This window comes from Canis lupus, chromosome X (assembly GCF_011100685.1).
Source record: "Canis lupus familiaris isolate Mischka breed German Shepherd chromosome X, alternate assembly UU_Cfam_GSD_1.0, whole genome shotgun sequence".
NCBI classification, from domain to species: domain Eukaryota; kingdom Metazoa; phylum Chordata; class Mammalia; order Carnivora; family Canidae; genus Canis; species Canis lupus.
In genome coordinates this window covers 92,040,827-92,060,058 of record NC_049260.1, presented here as the reverse complement: position 1 = coordinate 92,060,058, position 19,232 = coordinate 92,040,827, and the positions used below count along the sequence as shown (strand labels likewise).

General features: G+C 45.0%; 1 protein-coding gene across 3 annotated transcripts in view; it reads left to right on the top strand.

Moving 5' to 3' along the window:
- Positions 1–9,578: 9,578 nt before the first annotated feature.
- Positions 9,579–19,232, top strand: part of LOC492092 (A-kinase anchor protein 17B) — a 29,715-nt gene continuing 20,061 nt past the window's right edge. For 2 of the 3 annotated variants that reach the window (XM_038588174.1, XM_038588172.1), the window contains exons 1-4: positions 9,579–9,701; positions 11,151–11,225; positions 13,919–13,984; positions 15,853–15,955. The gene's annotated coding sequence lies outside the window, so the exon portion shown is untranslated. The remainder of the gene's footprint in view (positions 9,702–11,150; positions 11,226–13,918; positions 13,985–15,852; positions 15,956–19,232) is intronic. The other variant, XM_038588173.1, reaches the window with a different exon arrangement.

Sequence of the window (19,232 nt, the reverse complement as noted above, 5' to 3'; positions counted from 1 at the left end):
CCTCTGCCTTTGGTTCAGGTCATGATCCCAGGGTTCCCGGAATGAGCCTGGAGTTGGAATGAGCCTGGAGTCAGGTTTCCTGCTCAGCTTCTCCCTCTCCCTCTGTTGCTCCCTCTGCTTGTGCTTTCTCTCTCTCTCTCTCTCTCAAATAAATAAATCAATAACTCTTTTTAAAAAAGAAAAGAGGGGCATGAGCCTGGCTCAGTCAGTGGAGCATGTGACTCTTAGTCTCGGGGTTGTAAGTTTGAGCCCCACGTTGGGGTTAGAGATGACTAAAATAAAGAAATGCATTAATGCATGCATGAATGAATGAATGAAAAAAGAAACTTCCCAGCACAGTTACATACGGGGAGAGTTGATAAAATGAGTAATTATATTAAGAATCATAGAAACTAGTTATCTCATTATCTTAACTTGTTACAAATGCAGAAAGTGATCATACTGGAATGAGCCCCGTGGTGTTGGATGGGATATATCAGAATGAACTTGAGGTTAAATAGATAGAGATGGCTATAGCTGTAGATGTAGTTATAAAATCTGTGAGTGTATGAGCGTGTGTGTGTGTAAGCATGTGAGTAAAGGTGTATAAATTAAGCCTCTGGAAAAAAAAAATGAAGCCTCTGAGAGGGCCAGGGAGCAGCAACATACAGATAGCATTATCTACAACTAGCACCCACATTTGGCTCTTAAATGAGATTTTCCACTGAAGGGAACCAGGGCTTCTCAGAAGGATGGCTGGTTTCAGGACTGAGTAAGTGAGAGCACAAGATGAGCCTGGACTATCTTGTGCCAGAAAGTAAGGAAGGAATGATGGGGACATATCAAAGGGACACAGAGGCCAGCTCAAAGGAGCCCCTGGTGGCCAAATCTAGGACAACTTGAACATCAAAGTGAACAGTGAAGGTCATGGGTCACAACCCATTGAATAAAATAAGAAACCCTAAGTCTATCCTGATATAAATAGACACATAAATAAATTGAAACTTTGATGAGAAATGGAAGGTCTACACAGTTTCAAAGCACTTCCCCACAATATATTTATGAATTACAAAGCATAGCATCATGATGGAGAATCCTGGCTTCTCAACTTAAGTGATCAACAGAACGTCATCAGTAAAAGGACACAGAAATCACGCTCCACCCTGATGGAATGCAGATTATGGTGTCACTTCTGTCATAGTCCCGCCAAAGACGTGTGACCTGAACCTAATCGTGAGGAAACAGACAAACCCAAATTGAAAGGCATTCTCCAAAATAACTGGCCTGCAGTCTTCAGAAGTGCCAAGGTCTTAAAAGTCAACGAAAGTCAAGGTCTTGAAAGTCAACCAAGGAAATATTCCAGACTCAAGGAGGTGAAGAAGATGTAACAATGAAAAGCACTGTATGGTTTTTTTTTTTCTATATCAGACCACGTGGGGACAACTGATGAAGCTCGAGTGGGACCTGAGGATTAGATGTTAATAATCTATTAATGTTAATTTCCTGATTTTGACGGTTGTGTCATGAATAGGAAGATATCCTTGTTGGCCACAAAACCCACACTGAATTATTCAGGGATAATGGGGCACCACATTGTTAACTTACACTCAAATAGTTCAGGAAGAAAAATGCAGGACATTTTGTACTGTACTTCCAACTTTTCTGTAAGTTTGTGATTGCTTCATCATCATCATCGGCGCCTGGCTGGCTCAGTTGGTGGAGCATGTGACTTTTGATCTCGGTCCGGGTTGTAAGTCGGGGTAGAGATTACTTAAAAATAAAATCTGAAAAAAAGTAGTAAATACAAGAATGACATGGTCTGAAAGGCAGAGACACTCTGAGGGACTGTTTCAGATTATACGAGGCTAGATGGAAATGACAGATGCCATGTATGATTCTGAATTGTATCCCAGAACCCCCCCCAATTCATTTTGCTGCAAAGAACATTATTTGTACAACTAAAGAATTATGAATATGGTCTCTAGGTTAGATAAGTGCTTTATCAATATTAACTTCCTGATTTTAATATTTGCTCTGTCCTTATGTAGGAGAAATATTTTGTCCTGAGAGATACATGCTGAGGTATTTAGGCTTAGAGAAACATCATGGGTGAAATTTATTCTCAAATAGTTTTGGAAAAAAAGGAATATCAAAGTATCAAAAGGAAATGATAAAGCAAATTAACAAACTGTTAACAATTGAGGAAACTGGGTTAACAGTTGAGCAACATGGCTTTTCTTGCGACTGTTCTGTAAGTCTGAAATTATTTTCTAATAAACAGTTACCAGGGGCCACCTAGCTGGCTCAGTTGGTAGAGCATGTAACTCTTGATCTTGGGGTTGTGAGTTCCAGCCCCATGTTGGGCATAGAGATTACTTTAAAAAAAAAAAAAAGTTCCCAGGGCATAACATCTTTGATCTGCTGGAGAGATATGCTTCTCAAACGTCTCCTCCTGGGCTGCCTTCTAGTGTTCATTCTCCAGCCCCTATGGCTATATGAGCAAGTCTTATAGGAGGTGCAGTTACAGACATCTACTCATCTTGCAGCTGCCCAAGACCTGCTTCTGTTCTTAAGTCTCCTTAGTAAACCATTTCTTGTCAAGCTGGAAAAGACAAGTTACCAAAAATGCACACACTCTGTCCTGGCAATTCCTCTGCTAAAAAGTACCACACATTTATATAAAGATTTTCATACATGAATGTCGATTGTGGCATTATTTGAAGTAGCTGAAGACTAGCCTCCATCAAACTGTCTGTGATAGAGGTTTTTTTTCCATACCATGAAACACTATGTAGCTGTTAAAAAAAAATGAGTGAATCACCTCACACCTGTGAGGATGAATACTATAGAACAAAACAGAACAAGACAAACCCGAAAATAACAAGTGTTGGCGAGGATGTGGAGAAACTGGAGCTCTTGTGCCCTGTTGATGGGAATGTACGATGCTGCAGCTGCTGTAGAAAACAGCATAAAGCTTCCTTAAAAAAAATTAAAATTAGGACTACCATTTGACCCAGCAACTCCACTTCTGGGTATATATCCAAAAGAATTGAAAGCAAGGTCTTAAAGAGATATTTTCACACCCACGTTCATAGCAGCACTATTCACGATAGCCAGGAGGTGGAAGCAATCCAGATGTCCATTGACAAATGAATGGATAAATAAAATGTCATGTGTCCATGCAGAGGAATACTATTCAGCCTTAAAAAGGAAGGAAATCCTGTCACGTGCTACAACATGGACAAACCTTGAGGACATTATGCTAAGGCAAATAGCCAGTCACAGAAGGACAAAGACTATAGGATTCTGCTTATGTGAGACATCTAACCTAGTCAGATTCATAGAAGCAGGAAGCGCCATGGTGGTGCCAGGAGCTGGGGACAAGGAAAACAGTGGTGAAATGGGTATAGAGTTTCAGATGCGCAAGACAAAAAAGGCCTGGAGATCTGGTTTATGACAGCGTGAATATGCATAACACCACTGAACTGTACACTCAAAAATAATAATAAGGGTAAGTTGTATGTTCTGTGTCTCTTACCACAATAAAGAAATGAGTAAATCTAGATGTTTGCTAGGGAGAGACTCCTGAGGGAGATCATTAGGTGAAAAAACAAGGTGCAAAATGGTGTGTATGCTATGATTCTGTGTTTGCATGCAAGTGTGTGTTTAAAAGATACATGTTTGAGTTTGTCCTTAAAAATTCTGGAAGGAAAACATGAGGCTGTTAACAGTGATTACTTCTAGAAGTAAGTCTGGGGGTTCAGTAAGGGAAAACTCTACTTTCTCTTTTAATGTATTCTGTACTATTTTTTTTGATACTTGCATATATTATATTTATAATAAATGTTTAACCTTTCAAATTATGACTCATGTTGAGTGCTTATAATGTGCCAGACACTGTTCTAAGCCCTTATGGGGAGTAGCTCCTTCTTTAATAGTATTATCGCTATCTTATAGATGGGAAACAGTCTCAGAGGAATTAAAGAACTTGGCCGAGGTCATACAAGGTCACTCAAGATGGTAAGTCCTCCTTGAATAAAACTCAGGCAATCTGACACTAATTCCTACCATTTTAAACACTATGCTGTCTGTAAAAAAGGACTTACTCTTCCTTCTGTTAAAGATAAATATATATATTCTTCTTAGAAACACAATGCATGCTCATTAAGTGTGAAAAAAACAAAGCTAAAGTGAAGGGGGGAAAATCTAACCCTCTGTCCTGCCTATTAAAGACCAGCCTGTTAACCTTTTGGTCGATGGCCATCCAATCTGTGGTAGATGCACTGTTTTTTAGCCTGGTTGAGATTACATTGAACATACAATTTTGTGTTCTACTTTTCTTCCTCTCTATGTATAATGTCATTTTACTGTTATTTTTTTAAAGATTTTATTTATTTGAGAGAGAGAGCATGAATGAGCTGGGGGTGGGGTTTGGGGTAGAAGGTGATTCCCTGCTGAGGATGGAGCCCAATGTGAGGCTCAATCCCAGGACTCCAGGGATCATGACCCAATCTGAAGGTAGATGCTTAACAGACTGAGCCACCCAGACACCCATGTCATTTTCCTTTTAAAATATCTTTTCCTGGGGGTGCCTGGGTGACTCAGTCAGTGAAGCATCTGGCTCTTGGTTTTGGCTCCGGTCATGATCTCAGGGTCCTAAGATCCAGCCTCGAATGACGGAGCTCCACCATTAGCACCATTAGCTGCTTCTTTCCCTCTGCCCCTTCCCCCTTCCATCACGTGCTCGTGTTCTTTCTCTTTCTAAAATACAATAAATACATCTTTAAAATTGATTAATTAAAAAATACCTTTTCTCAAGTCCTCTTCTAAATAGACATAGTGTTTTTAGAGCTGGCAGTGAGTGCCCCACATTCATTTCAGAGGAGAGGCAGAGTAATAAAATCTTTGGAAAAGAAACACTTGGAAAGGAAGGAGGGAAGAGGAAAGTATGGGTCAGCAACTATTAAGGAATAGCTTCCCCCTTCCTTGTCCATGAATGTAGAAGTCTAGATTTTCCATTTCCCCTTCTTTCTGTATCTTTAGCGTATTTTCCTATATTTATATGGGGACAGTTTTGTTGGGGTCAGCACATCTAAGTGACTGTGTCTGGGGAGCAGCAGGACATTGTGGAAATTTTTTCAGGAATCTAATTTGAGAAAAACCAAAAGTAGATGATTGCTGTTTTAAGCTGCTTAAAAAAAAAAAGTATATGTATAATGATGGGGGATACTAGAGTGGCAGAATGTGAGACCAAAAATAAAGAGATTATCTAGCTCAACTCCCCTCATCTTACAGATGGAGAAACTGAGCCCCAGGGAAGTAAAGTAAATCATATAGGCCACACAGCTACTGAAGGCAGAATCTGGATTAAATCTGGGTCTTCTGATTCCTCTGCCGCTGTTTTAGAAAACTTCCGAAACCCTTTAAAACCAATTAATTAATCGTTGTAAGAACTCCCAGAAGTAGGCTAGTGTCATTTATTCTGACTTCAGAGCCATTTACTGAAAAAATGATTAGATGTCTGTAACTGAAAACTGATTCTACTGTAATTAAACATGTTTTTAAATACTCCAAAAAGAACAGACTCTTCAGTAGGCCTATCGTCTTAGGAATTAGCTTTCGGTTTCTCGCGCAACCAGTTTAAAGATCACCACTTCTCACCTGGCATCTCAAATTCCTTTTATATTAGGCATAAAGCCTGTCTTTGCTTAGGAAGATTAAGCAAACACGGAGTCATTAGATTAGCTGCATCTCAGTTCCCTCAGCAAATGAATGAGCGGAGGAGGGCTAGCGGGGCGCCCCGCGACTGGCATAAATTATTAGAATGCATCCATTTGCCTGTTGGTTTTCCTTCCAAATGACTTCCTTAGGCTGCAATTTCTTATCTGCCCTTTTGTTCTGTGGAATAAGCAGGGGATGGCGCACAATAGGCTTATGGTATTTAGTGTGGTACTTTTTATCTGAATATGATAAAACAATTTGCCAAAGTAGACTTTAAAGAAGGTTTACATAGAAGATTCTTTCACCATGAGAGCAAATGAATTGGGATTTACAGTTCACAATTCGAATTGAAGTGGTTGCATTAGAGACCTGAGGAATGGTTAAGTTTGGAGTTCAGGCCTTCTTTCCTTTCTCAGATTTTCCTCCTTCTAGTATTCACTGCTCTCATGCTGGAGCTTCTCCTTTCCAAAATGTACCTCTGGTACCACGATATTGCTTGCCACCATGAAAATGCCCAGGGCCCCTGTGTCCTGATCTCAGCCAGCAGGAGTGGAGAGATTGTAGACAGAGCTGAAAGAAACCTTGGAAAGCACCTTGTCTGATTTTTATAGATGACGAAACAGGCCTAGAGTGACCCGTCCTTTGCCCAAGGTGAATAGCAGACCTGGAATTTGAGTACCCTGAGGAATGATTTAACAGAGGGGAGTCTTAGCTTCCTCCCTGGTAAAATGGAAATCAAGAGATTTTACTTGGGTTACTCTGAGGGATCAAATAGGATAAAATAAGTGAAACCACTTTGAAAACTGCAATTTGGTACAAATTGCAATTTCTTTCTATTAAGCTCTGCTACTTTCCTCATGCTAAATGTTAATAACTAATAAATGTTAGCATGTGGCTCTTCCAAGTGAGGTTTGCATTTTGAAAGGGGAGATCCCAAGGACACATCTAACCCTAGGGGGAAAAAGTGGACAGAGAAGCATTCTGGGTGCCCCTCAAATCCTTTAGCCATATAGAGACAATATTTTAACAGTAAGAACACAGCCTGCCTCTGGAGGCTAAGGAGCTAAGAATGTTGTAAAGAACCTGAAAAGCTGCCCGCATAGTAGTTTCTAGCATCTAGGGTGGGGTTTGATTAAATTAACTTAGCAGTCCCTTCCAACACTGAAGTTTCTGCAATTACATGATTCCAGTGGATTCGTTTTTTAAAAAGATTTGTTTTTTTATTTGAGAGAGAGAGAAAGAGTGTGAGCAAGCAGGGGGCGGGGCAGAGGGAAAGGGAGAGAGTCCCAAGCAGATAGATGCCTTGCTGAACATGGAGCCTGTCATGGGGCTCAATTCCACAACCCTGATATCACCACCTGAGCTGAAGGCAAGAGCCGGTGCTTAACCAACTGTACCACCCAGGTGCCCCTGGATTCATTTTTATAACATACAGTCAGTCCTGTTCATGTGCTTTCTTTTCAGATCCAGAAACGTCAATGCCTATGGTATGTTACAAATTGCTATCCTGGTCTATTTATCTAATTGTTTGAGATTTAATTGACATACAACAGTGTGTAAGTTTAAAGTGTACAGCGTGTTGGTTTGATTTATCCTGATCTTTAAAGAGAGAAATAAAAGGGAAAAAGAACCCAACATACACAATAAGCATATACTCTCTCACAGAACATTTTAATGATTGTTTTTTTGTAAGTTAAAGTGAAGGAAATGAAGGAAGACCTCTGGCCTTCAAACTGCCAACCTTAATGGAATGAGTCTGAATATTATCTAATGATACTTCACAAGGAAAATGATCCTAGTCTCAGCTGCCTGGAGGAATCTGAAGTCCAATCATTACAAAGACCTGCCTGATGTCTGGGTGGCAATGTGAATGGAAATGGAATCATTACCCTCTATTTGGAAGCACCTGATGAAGAGATCAAGTCAAAATTTTAAAGATCACATTGTTATACCCCCATACTTGACACTTGCAGGTGTTCGGGATAGGTATTCAATGAATGAATAAAACATATCTGTGTATTACAGGTCAGGATTAGGAGGGGAGGGAGCAGGTTACTCCAGACTTTGTATGAAAGGCATAGAAGTGGTTGGAGACCATGGGTCATTTGAGAAACAGCAGGAAGTTCAGTAGATCTGAAGTATTGAGTGCTCTGTGATGGAGGTGAGACAGCTAGGAATGAGGCTGGGCAGGTGAGGCCAGATCACCAAGGGTTTCACATGCCGTGTCGGGGTTTTGGATCTCATCGTGGAGGCAAAGGGAGGTGGAAAAGGAGTATGAAAGAATTTGAAGCTGGGGTGACCTTTTAGGTTGGGTGGGTGACAGGATTATCTTTGTGTTTGAGAGACCACTGCGGCTTCTGGTGTCAGAAGGATGAAGACACGAGCATTGGCAGGCCACCCAGGAGGGTACAAGCGTAGAGGTAAGGAGTTGTTAGGAGATTCTTTGGCAGTTGTGCACACAGGATGAAGGCCTGAGCTTGGCAGTAGTAGCAAGACAAATGGAGAGATGTTAAGTACAGAATGAGCCAGCAAAGAGGTCTTGATAGAAAAAAGAGTGAAATTAGCAGCCCCCCCCCCCAAAACCCAGTGACATTTACCAGCTAATCAAGTAGAAAACAGAGCCTTGTGATAGCAGGAGCAGTGAGAAATAGCCTGGGGGTTAGCTGACAGTAAATCTAATATTCGTGGGCTATGATATGGCAGTCGAGAAAGCAAATGCCATCCTAGGGAGCTGGAGTAGAAAAATGTAATGTCTAGACAGGGGACGTGACTGTCCTGGTCTGCTCTATGCAGAAGGGTCTATGCCCTGGGGTTGGGAGCTGGGGTAGGGGGGGCAGAGAGGCTTACTTCCCACCTTCCACTTTCTGGAAAGATATAAAGGAATTGGCGTAAACTCAAAGCAGAGCCTCGAACTCAGTTTTTTTGGAGCAGAAGAACCTGGAAGAACCGTGGGGCCAGATTTGTCTTCAAATTGTTGGACCCTTGTGGGAAGAGGGGCAAAGCTGGCTTTGTGTGGCTTCGAGGGGCCAGAAGTTATGGGGGGGGGCGGCTTCACTCAGCCTTGCGCTATCCAAGTGGCTGTTCACTGGAAGTCGTCCAGCCAAGAGCGCAGAGCCCCTGTACGTAGGACAAACAACAACAAAACACAAAACACGCGGCATTGCGGGGAGAGTCAGTGGATGACCTTCTAGAGTCTTGCTGACCCTGTGATGTGCACGTTCTGGCCAGGCGGGTGCACGTTTCACAATAGCCCTGCTCAGGGACGAGGTGGACAACGGTACCTCTCTCATTAGCTTATTAAATATTCGCTTATTCAAAAGAATAGGTCGCGTGGGGGTCTGCAGGCCAGGTGAGTGGCAGCCTTGAAATCACTGTAACTTCGTGGAGGGGGGACTGGGCGGGGGGGGGGGGAGCCTGGGCAAAGCCTCGCAATCGTCAGGAGCAACCGCGCAGTGGGATAAACTTTGGCAGCAGCTTTGCCGCACGAGAGGGGCGGGGCCCCTTGATGGGTCCTCAGGAGAAGGCGATTGGCCCCGGGGGAATCGAGGGGGCGGGACTAGCCCATGGTTGCCATTGGTCCTGCGGGCCAGTTGAGGGATGGCAGCGAGGGGGGCGGAGCCGGCCTGGGGAGGCAGTTGGTCTGGCGAGAGCCCACCGCGGGGAGCGGGCGGGCGAGCCCGCAGCCGGGAGCCCGGGCCGGGGAGCAGCCGCGGCGAGCTCGCCAGGGCCGCAGCGGCGCGAGGGGCGCACGGGGCGTTGGCACCGGGGCGCGCGCGTGCGTCGCCGACTTGGATGCGGCGGGGACGCTTCCGCGCCCGGTGCGCTCGACGCGAGCCATTCAACAGCTGGCCTCGCGGGCCACAGTCGCAGGGAGCGACCGGGAGCGTTGGCGGTTGCGACTGCGGAGGCTGGAGAGAGGCGGCGGCGGGGGCGGCGGGGGCGGCGGCCCAGCTACCCAGGCGTAGACCGGAGTGGAGACGCAGCGGTTCCTTAGACTCCCGGTAAATGCCCTCCGCTCTGCGGGCAGCAGCCACGTCCCGCTGCGTCTCGGCCCGCTGGCCGCCCTGGCCTAGGGAGAGCTCCGGTACCTCGCAGACAGGGCCACACGGGGCCCTCGGTGGGGACTGGGGAGGGGATGCGCGGGAGGCCTGGGTCGCCCCACCTGCCCCTGCAGAGTCAGGTTTTCCAGAGATGCGCCTGGGCTCTTCCCCTGGTCCTCTCCCTTCTCCCTAGACTGTGCCGCACCTCCTCGGGCCCTGGCACCGCACTAGGGGGCGCTCTGGCACCCACTCTAGGGCCCCCCTCCGGCCGCTGTTCCAGCAGAGGTCACTCGAGGCACTCCCCTGGGGTACGCCGGCCGTGGCATCCCGCTTGTAGGACCTGAAGGTGCCCTCTCCCGTTCGATCCCCACGCCAAGGGCCGAGGCTTCCTCCCCCTGCACGCATCCCATTCAATCAGTCATTAGCAGGGCTCCCCGCCTCCGCCCCACCGATGACCCGGTCCTTGGTTTCAGGGACTTGTCAGGAGTCTCTTGAGGTTTCTGGTGCGGGCCGAATAATACCACGTCCAGTCTGACTGGGAGAGCAGGACTCACCCACAAGGCACAAAGCGCCGGGGCCTTATCTTGGGTTTGTGGGGGTCAGCGCGGCCAGGGGAAGAGGCAAGTTGGAGACGCCCAAGCTAGAAGAGAACCTGCCATTCCCGAACTCGGGGGCGGGGGGTGGGGATCGGGTAGTCTTGGTCCTTGGGACCCGCGTCTTCCCATTTGTTCTCTGCCTTTGCTGCGATTTTATTCGAAGCCAACCATTCCCGGAGAACTTTTGAACACCGCTAACCAACCTCGAGGAGTGACTGACTTGTTTGCATGGGAACACTGGCTTCCAGCGCGAGGGCTGCTACCGTTTGGGTCTTTTCATGTTCTCTGTGTCTTTTCTAGTTTGACTGTAGGGTCTCAGAGATCAGGCCCGTTTTGTGCTTTCTTCCTGCCCGCCTCTGCTGCTGACTTTGGAACTTCGTGCTGCCGAACTAGCGTAAACCTGCACAGCACGATTGGGGGAGGGGGGCTCAGTCCTGGCGCTGAGAAAACCTCTCAAGTTCTGGGGGTTTTGGCGTTTTTTGCGAGGGGGGGGTGGCTTTTTAAAGAATGGCATTCCAGGAATCACACTTTACTGTGCCCTGCTTTTTGTTCGTTTGTTTGGGAGGGGATCACTCAAAGCATAGAAGAACTGGAAGCACGGAGTAAATTGCACGGAGGTGCTTTTACTCTGATCCTCGTTAAACACAGAGAAAAGTGACAAGCATCATCAGCCTGCTGGTGCTGGTGCCCAGGGGGTCCCAGGTAGGGTGCTTACCAGAGGATGAATGCGACTGACTTCGGGGGGACAGGGCCTGCATGCTTTCCATCTAAGCCCAGCCAAAGGTGACCTTTGCCATGTGGCCCATTTGTCCAGGTTGCCCATCATACACACGTGAAGAGGGTGGACGTTGGCTGGCTTCGTGTGCCATCTCCAGCATCAGAAGGAAAGGTGAGGTACAGAGAGTAGTGAATATGAAAGGGGTGGTGTGTGTGAGGGGGAGGGGGAAACACCCTTTCTCTCTGTCATTGGCTCTGGCTACGTGTGTATCTTCCCGGCATGCATTTCTGCCGGTGCTAGAGAGAGGGACTTTTACTGAATTGTTTCAGGGCCAGGGTCGTGTTCCTTGTGCAACTCTCTGATTTAGAGTCCGCTTGGGTCTCTGTGAGTTCCGTGTTATTTCCAACATGTTCCTGGAACTTTAAGAAGCTCTTTAAAGCCAGGCTGGAAACTGAGATGGACCAATGTCTGGGGCTCTGTCTGAGCAAACGTAGGCCATATGGAATCCATCCATTGGTGCTCTGCCCAGAATCGACTGTAAGGCTGGAACACTTGGAGACACAGAGAAAGGTCAACCATAATAGTAATAAAAGCTCACGTTGATTGAGCACTTCCTGGGAGTTGAGGATTTTATTTGTGTCATTTCTCTTAACCCTTCAGAATTTCTGAAAGGTAGACTATGATCCTTTTCTGAAAGTCAAAGCAGATTGCTAAATCATCCAGCTGCTCAGTGGCAGAGGTGGGATTTGAACCCAGGTCCCCTTGACAGGAGCCCTTGAGCTCTCAAGCATTTTCCTGCTTACTGTCACAAAGGGCTTCATAAAGGAGGCGGGAGGTGAGCAAGGCATTGGAGGATGGGTGGGATTTACACAAGGAAAGAGGGCATTTGGCTGAGGGGCTCACTGGTTTGAGTTTGAAGGAACTCAAGGAAAGCTGGCCCAACTGGAGCGGCGAGGGGACACAGGCACATGATGAAATATAAGGCTGCTGAGGCGAGGTAGTGTCACGTTTTGGAGAGCCTGGAAAGGAATTTGGGCCCTGATGTCGTAAGAATTAGGGAGATGCTGGGGATTTTTCGCCAAGGAAGAAGACAGCAAAACCAGTGCTGATCACTTGCAAGGCCCTAGTTGGGTCCCCAAGCCTATCCCGCCTCACTCTTTCTTGAGAGCCTTGCCTGATTGTCAGCATATTTAACTGAGCCCTCAGGGAGCACCAGTTGCCTGTGACCAAACTGATCCTGGGGTTCAACATACAGAAGGAGCAAGCTAAGAGAGAGACCCTAGTTCAGCCTTAGGTGGGTGTGCTTCAGCCTGCCCAGTATTTTATTTATTTTATTTTATTTTATTTTATTTTAATTATTTCACTTTATAAATTCAATCAGCCCACATATAGTGCATACTTAGTTTCTGATGTAGTGTGCAGTAATTCATCAGTTGTGTATAACCCCCAGTGCTCCTCACATCACGTGCCCTTCTTAATGCCTATCACCCAGTTCCCCCATTCCCCCCTCCCCTCCAGCAACCCTCAGTTTATTTCCTACAGTTAAGAGTCTCTCATGGTTTTTCTCCCTCTCTGATGACATCTCATTCAGTTTTCCCTCCCTTCCCCTATGATCCTCTGTGCTGTTTCTTATATTCCACATGAGTGAAACCATATAAGTGTCTTTCTCTGATTGACTTATTTTGCTCAGCATAATACCCTTCAGTTCCATCCATATCGATGTAAATGGCAAGTACTCATCCTTTCTGATGGCTGAATAATACCTATTGTATATATATATATACCACATCTTCTTTATCTATTCATCTGTCGATGGACATCTCAGGTCTTTCTGCAGTTTGGCTATCGTGAACATTGCTGCTATGAACACTGGGGCAGCCTGCACAATGTTTTAAAAAGCCATTGAATTAGCTTGGGGTCAACATTGAAAAACCAAAAGATCTTGGGGGGCCTGGCTGGCTCAGTTGGTGGAACATGCAAATCTTGGGCTTGGGGTTGTGTGTTTGAGCCCCATGTTGGGGGTAGAGATTACCTAAGGAAAAAAAAAAAGAAAGAAAGGGAAAAGAAAACCCAAAAGATCTTAAAAATTGGGATTTCCAGTTTCTCTTGAAACATCAGGAGGCTTGATCTGACTTTGACAGCAGAGGCCAGAGCTGTGCATGACAGATTCCTTTAGCTGGGGTCTAAGTGCTCTGCATCCCCCAGTCCTGGCACCTCCCTGCCCCCATAGGCCCCCAAACTACCGCTCAAGGGGAAACCAGCCCCCACTCAGGAATATTCTAATTCAGGGTTTGCTGTTGTCCTTCATCCTTCACTTGGACTCAGGTTTTCTTTCTGCGGCATGCTTGCTGAGTATAGGAGGTAGGTGAAAGTGGTAAAAAGAGTTCGGGGGAGGGGGAACCAACTCAGAAAACCACTTCCTAGCAAATACCATTTTAAACATGTTCATACAGAAGTCCCCGAAGGCACTCCATATGTTCTGGATGGACAGGTGCAAGCCATTTCTGTGTTGGCATTGGGGGCGGCCAGTTCTTCCTTATGCTGGTCTGTCTGGGCGCTGTGGGACAGTGCCTCTGGCCCCTGGCTGACCACGTGGCAGCAGTGTCTTCCCCTAGGCTGGCTCCTGTGACAGCTACAACCCACTGTTCCTGCACATGCCCCAACATGCTTGAAGGGAGCGGTGCTAGCACTTTTGAAGAGCCCAGATGCATCTTCCCAGAGATTCTAACACTCATTTCGTGTGAAAGGCTGTTCAAATCATTTGTGCTCATCTGAGGCCCAGAAGTATCCTCTGCTTCTCGTGGCACCTGCCATTTTACTCCTCAGGTTCCAGGTTAATTGTCTTAATTTCTTTTTCTCTCTAGACTCCATTCTTTGAGGGTGACTCCTTGCTGTATCCCCCAAAGTGTCTTAAACAGAGTCGTTGCTTGGTAGGTACGCTAGGTGGACCTTGGCGACATTGGTTCACTGGTGAACGTTAACAGCTCCGGGAGCCTGAAGGATCCTGCAGGTCTGCGCTGGCATTTCACCATCCAGCTGTGGGCATTGTTGTTACCATTTTCCATATGGAGGTAACACCTTTGAAATGTAGCTGATGTGCATAATCTCTGAGGTAACGGTTAGCATGATGAAGTTCCTGCGATGTGCAAGACACTATTCTAGGCTCTGAAGATAAACTGGTCACCCAGACAGATGCAGTCCTGCCCTCCTGGAAATTCCAGACTGAGGGGCAGGTGGCGGGGCAGACAAAAGCCACGTTAATAAATGCATATGATAAAATAAATAAATAATAAATAAATGCATATGATACTTGAGCATTTCAGTGTTACAGTGAAAATAAGTTGGGGTGCTGTGCTCCAACATGACAGGGTGGGGGAGCCATGCTATTTAGGCTGACATTCAGGGAAGGCTTCTCTGGGAAGGGACATTTAGGCCAAATCTGAGAAATGAGAAGGAGCCAGCCATGAGAAAATCTTAGGCAAGTGAACTTGGTGCATTTGAGGAACAGCCAACAGTCTACGATAGGGAGAGAACCAGAGGTAGGGGAGAAGGGTACAAAATGAGTTGAACCAGGTACGCAGGGGCCGGCTTTTGAGGGTAAGCAGTTTGAATTTTGTTCAGAGCACAGTGAGAAGCCACTGGAGGGTTTTGACACGATCTGATTTAAGGCTTCCAAAAAATCGTTTTGCTTGTCACTTGGCATAGACTCTGGGGGGGCCAGGACGGCAGGAAAGATTAGTTGGGAGGATGTGGCAGTAATCCAGGTTCCAGATGGCGCTGGCTTGGGCCCGGGAAACAGCAGTGATGGTGGACATGGCCTGGGAATGTGGTAAAGGCAGAGTCAGGAGGACTTGCTCAAGGGCCGAAGGTGATGGAGGGAGGGACGGCTCCTAGTTTTGAGCCTGAGCATGGGCCAGGAGGGTGGCTCTGTTTAGAGAGATGGAAATCACTGGGTGGGGACAGGCAAGTGGAGGTGAAGAGGAAGTTGGGTAGGGGGCATGGAAATTAAGAGCTCTATTATACTTGTTGCCTTGGAATGTGAACAAAACCTGGAGCTTAGAGACATTGAATAGGATGTTGACTATTGGGGTGGGCTGGAGCCAATGTTTAATTTTTATTGAATTTCACTTAAAAAATGAGAGCTCAAGCTGCTTCAAGTTGCCCTTACCTACTAATAAAAGTAGCAGAAATAAAAATGGCAATGATCCAAGTGTCAGCAGCGCCACAGGGGACTCGGCAGTTTAATACTGCTGATGTCATGATAAACTGTCATAATCTTTCACAAGAGCGATTTGCCAATATGTCGTGAGCTATATAAGCTCACTCCTGCCCTTTGACATGGTAACATATTTTGAGGAAATAATCTGTTAAAAGATGTGTACAAAGATGTCCATGGTGGCACTCTTTCCCATGCTGGTAGCACAGAGTAGTGGTGGAACTCCTTTGGAAAGAGTAGCACTCTTTCAGTAAAAAAAAGTAATTGGAAAATGCAAATCCCTAAAGAAGGGAAACAGCTAACCAGACATGCAGCAAGTCTCTTTATCACTTCAGTAGGATTTTTTTCCTCTATAGAATTTCTACAGAAATTTGCTGGGGGTGTGAAAAATGAGAAATACGTTGACCACGTCAATACCTGGAATTACTATTAAACAGGTAGAAAAACCAGATCGTGATGGTCTATAAGTACAACCATGTAGGTCTCAGCACTGTTTATGCCAAAAGTCATAAATATGCAGTTGCCTTATTTTTTGAAACCATTTAATCCATTTCTGACTTTGTACCACTTTCTCTCTGACAGTATTCCGTGGTCAAGATGCCACGACACAGCAGGCTACCATGAAGAGTTCATATGAACTGTGGCTTCTCCAGGCTCTCCTTCCTTGAACACATTTTCGCCTAAGGTATTGGGTAATATCCTCTTCCATAGGACTTGTATTCAAATTAAGTTTACCTTGGGATTATAAAAAGGTTGAGAGATGCTGCTGCTCTCAGAAAACTGCTTCGTTGTGCAAAGCGTGATCCCACGTAAGGGTTGCTTTTCCCCTGTAGGTGGCGACTTGCAGGCAGGGAGTTTGCTGGTCATTTTCAGACAGGAAGGTAAAACTGAGACACGAAACACTGGTTGGTGACTTCGTGGTATTCATTTCCCACACATAATGCCCTGACTGTGCAGTGACTGAGGCAAAAGGAAAGATTCCCAGCCACATTCCTTTAAATCTCTGGTAGCTTTTATTTTGTAACACAAAGAAGAGAAAGCAATGAGTCTACCTTAGTAGCATTATAGTACATTGATCCAAGGTATGAAGTGGTGTTCTTAGCTAGAAGTGTCTGGAAAGGGGTGTTCTACAACAAGAATGTTTCTGGTGCTGAAGAAGGGGCAAAAGGCCAAAGAATGGGTCAGCTGGGTCTGGCTCACTGTCCTGTGCATATCTTAAAAAAAAAAGCTACCCCGCCAAAAAAAAAAAAAATCTCTCCCATGCTCTTGTCCACAGCAACACATAGTTATATAAATGCATTTGCATGGAAAGACCTAACACAAATCTTTTCTTAGATCAATATTTATTTGTTTATTTATTGATTAATGATAGAAAAAGAGAGAGCACGAGACTGCAAGCACATGCACAAGAGGAGGAGGGACAGAGGGAGAGAGAGAATCTTAAGCAGGCTCACACTCAGTGCAGAGCCCAGTGTGTGGCTCGATCTCATGACCCTGAGATCATGACCTGAGCCAAAATCAAGAGTCAGATGCTTAACCGAGTGAGCCACCCAGGCCCCAATTTATTTTTATTGGCTTTAAAAACACTTTGCTTTTACACACATCATCACACAAAGGAACCATTAGTATGATCTTCTGATATAGGGAAACAAAAATGGGCTATTAAGTTGCCCAAAGAGATGAATTAACATGAATCTAGGTTTCTTCATTTCAGGGTCAGAATTTCCTGTACTATTAGAGAAATGCCAATCAAAACCACCATAAGCTATCACCTCACACCTGTCAGAATAGCTAGTGTAAAAGACAAGAAATAACAGGTGTTGGCCAGGATGTGGAGAAAAGGGAGCCCTTGTGCACTGTTGGTGGGAATGTAAGTTGGTGCATCCGCTATAGAAAACAGTACTGAAATTTCCTCAAAAAAAATTGAGAATAGAACTACTATATGATCCAGCCAGTCCATTACTAGATATTTACTTGAAAAATATGAAAACACTAAATTGGAAAGATATGTGTACCCCTATATTTACTGCAGCATCATTTATAATAGCCAAGATAGGGAAACAATTTAAATGTCCATTGAGGAATGAATGGATAAAGGAGATGTGGAAGATATGTATATGGACACACGTGATGGAATACTACTCAGCCATAAAAAAGAATGAGATCTTGCCATTTGCAACATCATAGATGGACCTTGAGGATATTATGCTAAGTGAAATAAGTCAGACAAAGACAAATGCCATATGATGTCACTCATGTGTAGCATCTAAAAACCAAACCATATGAAGACAAAGCAAAAACAAATTCATAGATACAGAGAAGAAATTAGTGGTTACCAGAGGGGAAGGGGGAGGGAGATGAACAAAAGGGGTGAAGGGGGTCAATTGTAGGGCAATGGATGGTAATTAGACTTTTGAGAGCGATCACATTGTAGTGCATACAGATGTCAAGTTACAGTGTTGTACACCTGAAACAATAATAACAAAAATGTTTACCCTAAACTCTACCTTAGAGCAGATTTTCTTTGAGTGTTGGTAGAAGAGATTCTCCGTCAGCAGGATGCCAGTATTCCATGGTTGCTAATTTATCGTTGCTGAGTGGCTGTGGGTCCAGAAGTCCCTTTCTTTCTGTCCCCAAAGCCCGGTGCCCCAGTAAGCCCTCTGGACGATCTTGATTTGGGAATTGAGTCATTTGATGGGTCCCGTATTGGCTCTATTACTGTTACTGCAACACTGAGTGCCACTCATTTTAATGATGTGATTTTTAATTTTTTTCAAAATCAGAGCATATGGTCAGGCTCAGTTTGAAAATTGCTATTTGGGTTAATGAAGTGTCAAATGAATGTTTATCCATGACCTCTTGACTGGAGAGCCAGGGAATACTGCTATTTGGTCAAGATTCACTGGGACTCTGTACTAGCCAGGAAACTGGAAATTGGCTAGGTTGTTTTGACCTAGATATATTTTGGCTGCCCCACTGACTATAAATATGTTGATATAATCTGATCCATCTTAAGTGCTTTCAAAATGACTAACTCTAAGGTTCAAAGGCCTGGAGAAAACGGAAAGGCAGCAAAGAACTACTTTTGAGGGAAGATATGCAATTGTGCAGATGGTCCTATTTTTTTTTCACTGTTTTTAAAAAACGTGCCTTGCTGCCATGGCCTTGCTAGAACTCTGATAGCAAATATTTGAGTGTGAGTAAAAGTGAGAGAGGATGAATGATGAAAACTTTGCTTATGACTCAAATGCTTTTAAAGTTGTAAAGTCACACTTCTGATCTAAAAGCCCTGAGACAAAAAAAAAAAAAAAAATAAATAAGTAAAAGCCCTGAGACAAACATAGCAGAGGACTTTCTCTATCCTCTGAAATGAAAGGAGGTATTGGAGTGACTTTGGATGCAGACTTCACAGAATTTCTGGAATTTTCACTGCCAGTTACAACAAGCATTTTACACCTGTGAGAACTTCTCAAGACTGGTTGCTTTTCTCTATTCTCTTATTCTACGGCTGTTTAGTCAGCTTTGCTGCTAGGTTTAGAGGTAGATGAGGTGGACAGGTGACTAGAGAAAGCCGTTGTCATCCCTGAGAATCTGCTAGGAATGTTCTGGCATTGGGCGCATGTTGAGTCAAATGCCTATGTACACAAGATACTGCTGGAATGCATGCTGCGTAAATGTTATTGAATGACTGATTTTTTTTTAAGGCTGGAGGAGCTCTCGTTTGCCTCTGCAAAGGTGTTAAAGAAGAAGAGGTCTCAGAAGTGTAGCTTTTAATCACAAGACTAGGAGAAAATGTGGGTACATGGGGGAGGGGACAGGGGAGGTCATGGTAGAACGTGAGAAGAGTTAAAAATCTTTATTGCAATTCAGCCTTTTAAAAAATTATTTGACACAGAGAGAGATAACACGAGCGGGGCGGGGGGGGGGGTGGTAGGCAGAGGCAGAGGGAGAAGCAGACTCCC